Source organism: Oncorhynchus mykiss, chromosome 20 (assembly GCF_013265735.2).
Source record: "Oncorhynchus mykiss isolate Arlee chromosome 20, USDA_OmykA_1.1, whole genome shotgun sequence".
NCBI lineage: Eukaryota > Metazoa > Chordata > Actinopteri > Salmoniformes > Salmonidae > Oncorhynchus > Oncorhynchus mykiss.
In genome coordinates, this window is record NC_048584.1 from 15575648 (window position 1) to 15590509 (window position 14862).

Below are 14862 nucleotides of genomic sequence, written 5' to 3' on the forward strand. Positions count from 1 at the left end.
TTTCTATGGAACTATAGAACTGCTGAAACCATTCAAATATACTGCAATTGGTTTAGTGAAACAAAGGGATACATTGCAGCACACACCAGGAATAACAGACTATATATGTGTGCATTCGTCAGTGTCACAATATAATAAAACATCATACTGCAGCACCACACAGAAATGTTGTGTCAGTTCCTCACCTGTCAGGTGGAAAAGATGAAGACCAGGGCAGCCCCAGCAGCAGTCAGGCCCCAGGTGAACAGAGTCCCCAGCAGGGCCTGGGTCACAGGACTGTAGCCTGGAAGCATGGTGCCAATCCTGGGGACAGAGAGATACACACAGAGGGGTGAGGAGAGAAGAGCAGCACAGGTTACTTTTAGGTTGTGTTTATGACTCAGAGTGTAAGGTACATTGTAAGACAATCCCAGTAATATGAATGCTTCAAATAACTCAGATCTATGTAGGACAAAGGGGTGTGTGCCAAATCTTCTTGGATCAGGAGCTTGACAGTATGGCATGTTTGCGAATTACTGTCCAACCTACAAGTTTCTGGCTAAATAAACTTGCTTGGCATGCAAGAAGGGACAATTAGCTATTGCCTTTCATTGAATTGTTCCATCTTTCTTTGTGTCCAAAATAGCTGTCTCTACTGACATGCTGTCTCTGAAATCAATGTGCTTTGCTAGTTAGCTAGCTAGCAAAGTTTCAGAAATGTCAATGAGGAACGTGATTAAATATTTAGTATGAGCATTCCCATGTAGCTATTTTACATATAGCAAGCTAGCTAGTATTGTCCAATGAGTTAGAATATGTGCTGTATACTGTAAGTTCACAGTCAAACAACACCAAGCCAATGTCTGTTTCGATGATGCTGAGACAACTTTGCTTTTGTCCGCTGGTCTTGTTGGAACGTAACACGTGCTTTACGGCATTACGAAGATACATGCGCTATCCGGGTCCAGAATAATATATTCTAATTTGGTTTTAAGTAATTGAAAAAGGTAAATTACTTACTGTCACTCCTGCACCGAAAGTCTAATCTATTTACTTCCTACTTCCCTGTACGCGTGTCTGTAACAGGTTGAGCACCGCCCCTTGCAAGATGCCATTGGCTAGTCCAGGTTGGAGGCGTTAATTGAAATGTGATAGGACAATGAGCCTTCATTCACAAAGGCACAGACCGCATTCACTAACGTTTGACTAGGCCTTCTTGAATTTAGATATGTAGCTGTCAAGTAAAAAAAAATGTATGTGGACAATTCAAACTGAACATATACTACAAGGGTGTAACTGCGCCCGCAATTTGGAGTGTTCCTACATGTGGGTATCCATCTGTGGAGGCTGGTGGGAGGAGCTATAGGAAAACGGGCTCATTGTAATGGCTGGAATGATAAAATAGTGATATGAAAATAATGATAAAATGTAGTTTCTATATGTTTGATACCGTTCAATGAATTCCATTCCAGACATTACGATGAGCACGTCCTCCTATAGCTCCTCCCAAAGCCTCCTCTGGTCCCTAAATATACATTTTTTAAATTTTATTTAACCTTTATTTAACCAGGCAGGCTAGTTGAGAACAAGTTCTCATTTACAACTGCGACCTGGCCAAGATAAAGCATAGCAGTGTGAGCAAACAACAACAGAGTTACACTTGGAGTGAACAATAAACAAGAACCACTGAGGTAGGGTTACCCCTAGTTAACACAGCCACAAAGTCAAAATGGGCTATATCAGACACGAGACGTATGTGGCAGGGTCTACAGGAAATCATGGGCTACAAAAAAAAAACAGCCACGTCATGGAAACCGACGTCACGCTTCGAGTCAAACTTAACACCTTCTTTGCCCGCTTTGAGGATAATACAGTGCCACCGTCACGGATCGCAAAAAGACTTTGCACCCACCCTCCCCTTCTCAGTGGCTGACATGGGTAAAACGTTCAAATTTGTTATCCCTCGTAAGCCGCTGGCCCAGACGGCATCCCTATCCGCATCCTCAGAGCATGCGCATACCAGTTGGCTTGTGTGTTTACAGTGTCACGAACCGGCTCAAAGCCCGTAACAAAAGGAGACAACGTGGAGATAAGGAGTAACAAAATATATTTATTAACTAAAGCAACTAAGGAAAATATACAATGATGTGTGTAATCAGTAATCAGTAGCGTAAGTGAGTGTTTTGCATGCATGAATGTGATAATGCAGGGTGTTGAAAGGTGCCAAAGCAAACAAACAAAAAGTCAACAAGAACCACAACACAATCTACAAATGTCTGCATGGAGAGAGTCTCCTCCATGAATGGGGAAGGGGTGTATTTATCCTGGGAAACACCTGGGCCCAGGTGTTTCCCATGTAGCTGACGACCCTCTCAACTCCGCCCACCGGCATCCTAATAAGGAAACAAGAACAAAGACAAAATACGGCAGACAGAGTGGGAGGGTCGTCACATTCCCCCCCATAAAACCGGGGACCAACAAGGACCCCGGAACAACATACCAGCCCCTGCAGTCCCAAATTGGTGAGGGGTTATGTGTTCACACTTACAATTTGCCCCAGCCAACCTCCTCCCCAAACCTCAGCAACCTTTGCACAGGAAGCAACATTTAAGAGGAACGAAGAAAACAAGACCAGGAGGGAGCAGACAGGACAGAGAGAACATGACAATAGGAAGCAATGGTCAGTCCCGTAAACATTTAGGAGCAGGGTGCATTACGCAGACCGAAACTCATAACCGAATATGAGTACAGACCAAAGGGTGTAATAAAGGCAGAGATTTCACGTGCCCTAGTCGTCAGTGGCACCTGCCAATAGCCTTTTAACAGGTCAAATTTGCTCACAAACTTAGCTGCACCGACTTGATCAACACAGTCCTCCATCCTAGGAAGAGGAAATGAATCTGGCTTTGTGACACTGTTTACCTTATGGACGTACAAAATCGGTTTGTTCCATCCGGTTTACTGACCAAGATACAGGGAGAAGCCCAACTGGAGAAAGAAGGCTCTGCTATCTTACTCTCCAGCATGTACTTGACCTCAGCATCCAGACAACGTAGTTTCTCTGAAGAAACTCTATAGAACCGCTGACGAATGGGGTCAGCATCTCCAATGTCAATATCATGTTCCATTAAGTTTGTACGTGTAGGTGTATCAGAAAACAAACCTGGAAATCTCTGAATCAGACCAACCATCTCTTTCCGCCCATCAACAGGTAGGTGAGTGAGAAGACTGTCTAAGATCTCCAGTGTTTCTGAATTTTTCAATCTACCCTGCAATATACAATCGTCAGGACCAGGAACATCTTCCTCCTCATGCACAGATCTAGCACGACAAGAACCCAAGGAAACAACGGTATCAGCCAAAAGAACAGGTTTAGCGTCCTCTGCAGAATCCCACTGTTCAGTCTCAGAGGAACGTGCATAATAGGGTTTTAACAGATTTACATGGCACAGCTGGTGTGCTTTCCTTCGTTCTGGAGTGGCCACTAGATAATTTTGCTCAGTGTACTGGCGCAACACTGTATATGGACCTTGAAACTTGGCTTGAAAAGGAGAACCAACAATTGGCAACAGAGCAAGAACCTGGTCACCCGGACTAAATTGACGAGGCTCAGCTCGGCGATCAAATATGCCCTTCATCCTCTCCTGTGAAGATGATAACTTCTCTTTAGCCATTTCACCAGCGGCATACAGCCGTCTCCGGAAATCACACACATACGATAACAGGGACTGAGGAGGCTCGGGAGACTTCCAGTCATCCTGGAGAACAGATAAAAGTCCACGCACCCTATGTCCAAACACAAGGTCATTTGGACTGAAACCCGTGCTCTCCTGTGAAACCTCCCTAGCGGCTAACAGTAACCAAGGCAACCCCTCCTCCCAATCCTTATCCATCTTAGTACAATAAGCTCTCAATAAAGACTTTAGAGTTTGATGGAAGCGTTCCAGTGCTCCTTGACTTTGCGCGTGATAGGCGCTAGACAAATTGTGTTTAATATGGAGCTGTTGAAGAACCTGACTAAACAGATTAGAGGTGAAATTCGATCCTTGATCACTCTGAATGACCTTAGGGATTCCAAACAATGAGAGAAACTGAGTCAAAGCTTTTAACACAGATTTAGTTGTGATAGATCGGAGAGGATAGGCAGCAGGAAACCTAGTGGTCTGACACATCACAGTGAACAGGTAACTGCTACCCTTTTTAGAACGAGGCAGGGGACCCACACAGTCAATAATCAGATACTCAAAAGGTTGGCTGAGTACAGGAATAGGAAACAATGGTACCGGTTTAATAGCTTGATTAGGCTTACCAGTTAATTGACAGGTGTGACAAGTTTTTATAAAATCAGAAACATCCCTCTTTAATCTAGGCCAAAAGAAATGTCTTAAAATGCGATTGTAGGTTTTCCTCACCCCCATATGTCCAGCAACGTCGCTGTGGGAAGTTTCCAACACCAAGTCACGAAGCTTAACTGGTACAACAACCTGACTAATTGCCTCCCCCAGAAAACAACTATCATGAGACACCCACTTTCTCATCAGGACATCCTCTTGGAGAAAATAGCCATGGGCGACATCTCCCAACTGTTCTACAGGCACAATTTGGTCACGCAACTCTTCTAACGTGGGGTCATCCCGTTGCGCATTAATTAAATCTGAGCGGGTTACAGATAACGGAATAACAGGGAAAACAGTGGCATACTTCTTTGTATTATTATCATTAGTCGGCGCAGTGACCAATTCGCCACGGCTCATAGAACGTGTCACTGCACACGCAGAGAACACCTCTGGGAAACTCTGTACACTCTCATCAGGAATCCCAACAAATGACGGCTTAGTGGAAACCACTAGAGATGGAAACACGGCAGGCCATACACGCTCACCAGCCAAGTTATTCCCAAGGATAACGTCGATACCCTCAATAGGCAGCGAAGGCCGCACTCCCACAACAACTTCACCTTTCACCAGTCCACAATCCAGCATCAGTTTATGCAATGGAACTGACAGAGTGTTCAAACCTATTCCCCTAATTAGAACACTATTCCCCGAATCAGTCTTAGCAGAAAAGGGTAACACAGATTCCAACACAAATGATTCAGAGGCACCTGTGTCTCTCAGGATCTTCACTGGCACTAGGTCTTTACTTCCTAACATAGACACAAAACCTTTCGTAATAAAAGGTAAATAGTCTGGATCAATATGGACTTTCACCTTCTCCTGGGCCTGAGGAAATGAGTCATGAGTGAACTGATGTGGAACAGGTGCAGCTAACGCGGTAGGTTTGGATTTAGCGTAAGCAGCCTTTGACCTGAGAAGTGGACATTCGTTTTTCCAATGACCTGAACCTTTACAGTAGTGACACTCCTGCCCAAAGTCAGCTTTACCATGGGAGTCAGGCTCAACCTTAGTTGAATAGAACTCTGCCCGTGAACCAAAGTATCTCGGTGAGCGAAGCCCAAATCTATCCGAACGCCCCCACTCTTTCCGAATACGAGGCTCTGCAAAGACACTTTTGTGAGTCAACACATACTCGTCCGCCAAAACCGCAGCTTCAGCGACATTCTTTACTTTCTGTTCGTTAATATACGTGGCAATACGATCAGGAATTGTGTCCTTAAATTGTTCTAACATAATCAGATCACACAGCCCTTGGAAAGTCACAACTGCAGAGGCGGAACACCAGCGATTAAACTGTAAAGATAATTGTCGCGCAAATTCAACATGAGATTGCTTATCATCCCTTTTTAATGTTCTAAATCGTTGGCGGTAAGCCTCAGGGACCAATTCATAAATCTGTAACACAGCTGTTTTAACTTTATCATAATTGGCACTGTCGTGTACACTAAGAGCTGAATATGCTTCCTGCGCTTTACCAGTCAGCACACACTGCAACATTAAAGTGCGGTCAGAATCAGGCCAACTCCTAGCGTCAGCAACACGCTCAAACAACGAAAAGAATGTCTCGGGATCCCTTTCATTAAACTGAGGCAATAACCGTAAGTTCCCAACAATATCAAATGTCTCTGGGGCACGACCAAAAGAGGAACTACCCCTAGGTAAATCTGGATCACCTTCCCAAAACAAACTCTCCCCTGAGATCTTTCCTTCCCTAACCAACTCTATACGTTCTTGTTGCAACTTGATTTTAGCACGCTCCATATCTTGTTTAAATGCCAATTCCTTTTCATACTTTACACGATCATGCTCTAGCTTCTCACGATCATGCTCTAGCTTCTCACGATCATGCTCTAGCTTCTCACGATTACTTTGCCGATCATGCTCTAGCTGTAACAAAAGCAGTTCTTTCTGCTGTTCAAAAAGAAGACTACTTGGACTAACCGATGGAATGGCCATTGTAACGTTATGGGGAGACGACAAACTCTCAGTAGAGGCTGGCTCAGTGGTAACTTCAAGAATACCACTCTCCATCAGATTGGCCTTCAATATCAACCTAATAGAATTCTTTAGACGTTTATCACTAATCTCAACGTTGTAGTGTTCAGCGACCTTCAACAGCTGTTCTTTAGTACCTAAATCTAACAATTTCTCCGATGGAAAGCGAATGAATTCATCTATATAAGATGCCATAGTTACAACAACAAAACAAAACAAAAAAAAAAAAATCTCGCTCTTCCCCTCTGCTGAGCACACCAGACCATAACCCGAGAATTGACAATCACCCTGAGCACCACAGAAGAGAGATGAGATACGGAGCTTCCCCAAAACCTACAATAACTCAACCCTAGTCTTCGTGCAGATTTGCAGTGGGAATTTACGCACTGTAGCCCGCTGGCAAGGAAAAACTCCCCAGCATGCTGGTAAATTCCACCAAGCCACGGATGTGCCCCCGAGACAACTGCTCAGTCCACAGACACCACACAAAAATAACAAACATTAACCATGCCCAACATATTCCAAAAATGAAACATGTCGCTAAGCCTATTATGGGAAAATAGCTATAGCTCCAGGTAGCAAGTTCCACTACCCTACCCAAATCTCCCACTGAGGTACACAGCCGATTACTCGCCTCAGGCTGATGTCCCAAAAGAAAGTAGAACAAACGTTTCCAGGCTAGGCAGGGCCTGGAAACTAACCATTATACTTATACTCTCTCCAATGCAGCACACAACCCAACCAAAGGCAACCAATACTGGGCCTATTAAACTCAAACACAATATACAAACAAACACGTACTTCCACGGTCTCCCAAACCAACAGTTCAAATATCCCGGACGAGCCCCCACTTGTCACGAACCGGCTCAAAGCCCGTAACAAAGGGAGACAACGTGGAGATAAGGAGTAACAAAATATATTTATTAACTAAAGCAACTAAGGAAAATATACAATGATGTGTGTAATCAGTAGCGTAAGTGAGTGTTTTGCATGCATGAATGAATGTGATAATGCAGGGTGTTGAAAGGTGCCAAAGCAAACAAACAAAAAGTCAACAAGAACCACAACACAATCTACAAATGTCTGCATGGAGAGAGTCTCCTCCATGAATGGGGAAGGGGTGTATTTATCCTGGGAAACACCTGGGCCCAGGTGTTTCCCATGTAGCTGACGACCCTCTCAACTCCGCCCACCGGCATCCTAATAAGGAAACAAGAACAAAGACAAAATACGGCAGACAGAGTGGGAGGGTCGTCACAACAGACATATTTAATCCCTCCCTATCCCAGTCTGTTGTCCACACATGCTTCAAGATGGCTACCATTGTTCCTGTACCCAAGAAGGCAAAGAAAACTGAACTAAATGAATACCGCCCCATAGCACACACTTCTGTCATCATAAAGTGCTTTGAGAGGCTAGTCAAGGATCATATCACTTCCACCTTACCGGCCACCCTAGACCCACTTCAGTTTCATACCGCCCCAACAGGTCCACAGATGAAGCAATCGCCATCACACTGCACACTGCCCTATCCCATCTGGACAAAAATAATACCTATGTAAGAATGCTGTTCATTGACTACAACTCAGCATTCAACACCATAGTACGCTCCAAGCTAATCATCAAGCTGGAGGCCCTGGGTCTCAACCCCTCTTTGTGCAACTGGGTCCTGGACTTTCTGACGGGCCGCCCGCAGGTGGTGAAGGTAGGAAACAACATCTCCACTTTGCTGACACTGGGGCCCCACAAGGCTGTGTGCTCAGCCCTCTCCTGTCCTCCCTGTTCACCCACGACTGCGTAGCCATGCTCTCCTCCAACTCAATCATCAAGTTTGCAGATGACACAACAGTAGTGGGCTTGATCACCAACAACGACGAGACAGCCTACAGGGAGGAGGTGTGGGCACTCGGAGTGTGGTGTCAGGAAAACAACCTCTCACTCAATGTCAACAAAACAAAGGAGATGATCGTGGACTTCAGGAAACAACAGAGGGAGCACCCCTCTATCCACATTGAAGGGACAACAGTGTAGAAGGTGGAAAGTTTTAAGTTCCTCGGCGTAAACATCACAGACAAACTGAAATGGTCCACCCACACAGACAGCGTGGTGAAGAAGGCGCAACAGCGCCACTTCAATCTCAGGAGGCTGAAGATATTTGGTCTGTCACCCAAAACCCTGACAAACTTTTACAGATGCACAATCAAGAGCATCCTGTCGGCTGTATCACAGCTATCACAGCACAGCTACGGCAACTGCACCGCCTTCAACCACAAGGGTGGTGGGTCTGCACAACGCATCACCAGGGGCAAACTACCTGCCCTCTATGACACCTACAGTACCCGGTATCACAGGATGGCAAAAAAGATCACTAAGGACAACAACCACCGAGCCACTGCATGTTCACACCACTATCATCCAGAAGGCGAGGTCAGTAAAGGTGCATCAAAGCTGGGACTGAGAGATTGAAAAAAAGCTTCTATCTCAATGCCATCAGACTGTTAAATAGCAATCACTAACTCATTGAGGCTGCTGCCTACAATGAGACCCAATCACTGGACACTTTAATAAATGGATCACTCGTCACTTTAAACAATGCCACTTTAAATAATGCCAATGACCAATAAAATTTGATTTCTCATAAAAAAACGAATGAAAACAAAAATGTGCTTTTTGGTCTTGTAGAAGTAGGCAGGTTTATGACTTTGTGGCTGTGGTAACTAGTAACGACCCTGAAGGAGGAACTCCTCTTTATACTTGGTCCATTTTTAAACAACCTCCCCATAAGAAAATGTTGCCACTATTTTAACGTAATTTCCTGTACTGAAGATGAAATGCAACTTTAGGTTCCACCTCTGAAGAGGTTTGCACTAGTTACCACAGCCACAAAGTTAAATAGTCTATATCGTAAAAATGTATGCAAACAAAAATGACCTTTTTGGCTTTAATTTAAGGTTCGGTCTAGGCATAATGATAATAGTGTGGTTAAGGTGATGGTTAATGTTAAGGTTAGGTTTCAAATCTGATTTTAATTGTAGAAATTGGCGTATCTGTAGTTATTAGTGATGACCCTTCAAGATTAGCTAGCATGCTAACCTTATCTATCTATTTAGCTAGCTATTCATCTATCTAGCTAGCTAACTTGCTAGCCTTATCTAGCTAATTATCTGTTGTTGCTGGGTTGCTAGCTAAATAGGACTCCGGTACACAGAAGGTAGGAGGCGGGGGTGACACCGGCAGCTAGCTAGGACACCAGAGGGCAGTGTCCTTTTGCTCCCGCCTGTCGGGCACTGCTTTCCAGCAGTTCTGTTAACGAAGGCGAGGGCAGGTGTTCGTAATGCGGGAGCAAAGGAGACTGTGTGCTAGCTAGCTAAGACTCCGGTATACAGAACCCTTTTCCCCTGCACAACAGGCACTGCTTTCCCGCAGTTCTTATTATATAATTGTGTTCGTGGGAAGTTAACTTTGTTTGATGGCACATAGCCTGAAGCTTCAGTTTGTTTTGTATTGTTTATTCTTTTGTCGGCATCATTTTGAGTTAATAAAGAGAAAATGTACGCTCACAACGCTACACATTGGTCCAGTTCCTTCATTTCCTACAACAGCAAAAAATATGGTGTACTGCTCCTAATGGGGAGCGCCAATATGGCCAACCGGTGGGTGAATTTTGGCCCATTCCTCCTGACAGAGCTGGTGTAACTGAGTCACGTTTGAGGGCTTCCTTGCTCACACACACTTATTCAGTTCTACCCAAAAATCTTATATAGGACTGAGGTCAGAGTTTTGTGATGGCCACTCCAATACCTTGACTTTGTTGTCCATAAGCCATTTTGCCACAATTTTGGAAGTATGCTTGGGGTCATTGTCCATTTGGAAGGCCCATTCGCGACCAAGCTTTAACTTACTGACTTATGCCTTGAGATTCAATATATCCACATAATTTTCCTGCTTTATAATGCCATCTATTTTATGAAGTGCACCAGCCCCTCCTGCAGCAAAGCACCCCCACAACATGATGCTGCCACCCCCGTGCTTCACGGTTGGGATAGTGTTCTTTCAGCTTGCAAGCCACCCCCTTTTTCCTCCAAACATAACAATGGACAATATGGCGAAACAGTTCTATATTTGTTTCATCAGACCAGAGGACATTTCTCCAAAAAGTATGATCTTTGTCCCCATGTGCAATTGCAAACCATAGTCTGGTTTTTTATGGTAGTTTTGGAGTAGTCGCTTATTCCTTGCTGAGCGGCTTTTCAGGTTATGTCGATATAGGACATGTTTTACTGTGGATATAGATACTTTTGTACCTGTTGCCTCCAGCATCTTCACAAGTTCCTTTGCTGTTGTTCTGGGATTGATTTGCACTTTTCGCACCAAAGTACATTCATCTCTAGGAGACAGAACGCGTCTCCATCCTGCGGGGTCCCATGATGTTTATACTTGTGTACTATTGTTTGTACAGATGAACGTGGTAACTTCAGGCATTTAGAATTTGGTCTTGGCTGATTTCTTTTGATTTTCCCATGATGTCAAGCAAAGAGGCACTGAATTTGAAGGGTGGCCTTAAAATACATCCACAGGTACACCTCCAATTGACTCAAATGATGTCAATTAGCCTATCAGAGGCTTCTAAAGCCATGACATAATTTTCTGGAATTTTCCAAGCTGTTTAAAGGAACAGTTAACTTAGTTTATGTAAACTTCTGACCAACTAGAATTGTGATTCAGTGAATTAGATGGGAAATAATCTGTCTTTAAACAATTGTTGGAAAAAATGTTTTATGCACAAAGTAGATGTCCTAACCGACTTGCCAAAACTATAGACATTTGTGGAGTGGTTGAAAAACAAGTTTTAATGACTCCAACCTAAGTGTATGTAAACTTCCGACTTCAACTGTATATGTGAGTGAGTTCTTCTAGAGGTGTGAATAATGGATGGTTCAGGGTTTTTAAGCTAGTGAGTTTTCATTACTTTTTAGAGAAATATCATAATCAAGGTGCCATTATCCAGTTAACCAACTTGAATTAGTTTGTATTCAGTTGGTTCCATTCAAGAAGTAGCCCTGAATGGTCAGGCTGTGTGGGTCACACAACCCTATATTCCGTTCTGTGGAATCTTCCGATAAAACACAAGAAAGAGGATGGAGGGAAGCTTAGCTTTTTAGTCTACCAGCTAAAAGCATTAAAGGGATTGTTCACCCAAATGACAAAATTACATATTGGTTTCCTTACCCTGTTAGTAGGCTATGGACAAGGTTTGACACCAATCCATGCTTTGGTTTTATTTCCCTGGTACTGTCTAATATTGGGACCATGGCTTGAATGGAATTTAGTCATGGTACCAATATTAGCATTTTTCATGCATCATGTTAAATCATCTATAAGTGACTTTGTTGAGCTTCACAATCAATTTGAGATACTTTTGGATGATTTGGACATAATGCATGAAAAATGCTAATAACGGTACCTGTGCTTGGATTTGATTAGTGCCACAAATTCTAAAACGTTAACATTTGGAAACAATGCCAAGGAAATAAAACCAAAGTATGGATTGCTGTTATACCTTGTCCATAGACTGCTTACAAGGTAAAGAAACCAATGTGTAATTTAGTAATTTAGGTGAACTATCCCTTTAAATAGTGTGTGTGTGTGTGCTGTCGAAATTGCTTCACAGCTCTGCTTAAGTGGTCCATGCTGTGTTTTGATAAAGATAGGAGGCGATGTAAACGTAGTGGCACTCAGGAATGTTCTTTCCACACAGACCCGGTGGGAATTTTTTGAATTTCTTTCCAGTTTGGATCTCATTAACGTGTTGGCCAGTAAATCCTAATGGATCTTTAGAATTCCCCTGACCTCGAACCCCTGAAGCAGTCGTCCATCATAGATATGACTTCACAGCTCAGCACCTGCCGTAAAAGAGAGCAGAGGACACACTTGGATGCCCACTAAGACATACTTGTTGGTTATTTATTTACAAATGGTACATCAATTTCCTTCGATATAATACAGGAAGACATTTACTACTCTGCGGATTAAAGACATTCCACAGGCACACCTGTTAATCAAAATGCATTCCAGGTGACTACTGTCACGTTGTATACTGGAAAAGTCCACTGAGAGGTGAGACCAGGGTTGTTGTAGAGCCGGCAAGGGAAGGAGCTTTCCATAAGGGAGGTGTCTGGGTGTCTTAGACTGGGCACAGATGGAGCAGGAAGAGACGTCCCTAGCCAAGGTGGGCTACCAGTACCTTTCAGTCAGGCAAGCGATGGTACGGCCTTACCCATAATGACCCGACACAGGCGCCGTGTGCGCCCAGGTAAGGAGGCGGTCCCGCACACCCGTGGGCATGTAGGCGTGGTTCTCCGGGCACTGTGCATGTGCGGGTTCTGTATGCAGGGCCTGCTGTATGTCAGCGTCCACGTCCCACACCGTTGGCACGATGATACAGAACGGAGGGATGATGGGGGTCTCCTCTTCCTGCCTCTCCTCTGCATCATAGAGGTGAGACAGGGCGTCCGCCCTCACGTTCTTTGAGCCTGGCCTATAAGAAAGTGTGAATTGGAAAAACATTTTATTTTCGTGTCCAACAGTCTTCCCAGCACAGACCTGACCAACGAGACATGTTGTGTGAGGTCAGCAGAATAGACCAAAATGTTGTCTATATAAACCACAACGCCCTGTCCTAGCATTTCCCAAAACACTTCGTTAATAAAGGCCTGGAAGACTGAAGGCGCATTAGACAGGCCAAAGGGCATTACGAGATACTCATAATGCCCCGTGGTCATGGAAAGGCCGTCGCCTGCACGAATGCACACCAGATTGTAGGCGCTCCTCAAGTCCAGTTTGTGAAGTACTGCGCCCCATGCATTTGTTTGAAGATGGTTGGGATGAGGGGTAAAGGATAGCTGAACTTAACAGTGGCTTTATTCAGTGTTCGATAATCAATGCAGGGGTGCAGTCTCCCATCTTTCTTCTTAACACAAATGAAGCTAGAGGAGGCTGGTGACGTAGAGGGGCAGATAAAACCCTGCTGGAGGCTCTCTTGTATGTAGGTCTCCATGACCTCATTCTCCACATAGGAGAGGGGGTAGATGTATACAGTGCCTTGCGAAAGTATTCGGCCCCCTTGAACTTTGCGACCTTTTGCCACATTTCAGGCTTCAAACATAAAGATATAAAACTGTATTTTTTTGTGACGAATCAACAACAAGTGGGACACAATCATGAAGTGGAACGACATTTATTGGATATTTCAAACTTTTTTAACAAATCAAAAACTGAAAAATTGGGCGTGCAAAATTATTCAGCCCCCTTAAGTTAATACTTTGTAGCGCCACCTTTTGCGGATGGTGTGTTCAGTGTGATGAGCTGTGTTGCTTTTACGCCAAACATAACGTTTTGCATTGTTGCCAAAAAGTTCAATTTTGGTTTCATCTGACCAGAGCACCTTCTTCCACATGTTTGGTGTGTCTCCCAGGTGGCTTGTGGCAAACTTTAAACAACACTTTTTATGGATATCTTTAAGAAATGGCTTTCTTCTTGCCACTCTTCTATAAAGGCCAGATTTGTGCAATATACGACTGATTGTTGTCCTATGGACAGAGTCTCCCACCTCAGCTGTAGATCTCTGCAGTTCATCCAGAGTGATCATGGGCCTCTTGGCTGCATCTCTGATCAGTCTTCTCCTTGTATGAGCTGAAAGTTTAGAGGGACGGCCAGGTCTTGGTAGATTTGCAGTGGTCTGATACGCCTTCCATTTCAATATTATCGCTTGCACAGTGCTCCTTGGGATGTTTAAAGCTTGGTAAATCTTTTTGTATCCAAATCCGGCTTTAAACTTCTTCACAACAGTATCTCGGACCTGCCTGGCGTGTTCCTTGTTCTTCATGATGCTCTCTGCGCTTTTAACGGACCTCTGAGACTATCACAGTGCAGGTGCATTTATACGGAGACTTGATTACACACAGGTGGATTGTATTTATCATCATTAGTAATTTAGGTCAACATTGGATCATTCAGAGATCCTCACTGAACTTCTGGAGAGAGTTTGCTGCACTGAAAGTAAAGGGGGCTGAATAATTTTGCACGCCAAATTTTTCAGTTTTTGATTTGTTAAAAAAGTTTGAAATATCCAATAAATGTCGTTCCACTTCATGATTGTGTCCCACTTGTTGTTAATTCTTCACAAAAAAATACAGTTTTATATCTTTATGTTTGAAGCCTGAAATGTGGCAAAAGGTCACAAAGTTCAAGGGGGGCGAATACCTTCGCAAGGCACTGTACTTATCGGTGTGCAAAGTTTTAGACTAATCCAATGAACCATTGCATATCTGTTCAAAATTTTGTATCAAGACGGCCCAAATGTGCCTAATTGGTTTATAAATAATAATTGTGAACTCTCCTCAAACAATAGCATGGTATTCTTTCACTGTAATAGCTACTGGAAATTGGACAATGCAGTTAGCTTAACAAGAATTTAAGCTTTCTGCACATA

At 43.8% G+C, this 14862-nt stretch overlaps 1 pseudogene; it reads right to left on the reverse strand.

Moving 5' to 3' along the window:
- Nucleotides 1–1402, reverse strand: part of LOC110498749 — a 155757-nt pseudogene extending 154355 nt beyond the window's left edge.
- Nucleotides 1403–14862: the final 13460 nt, after the last annotated feature.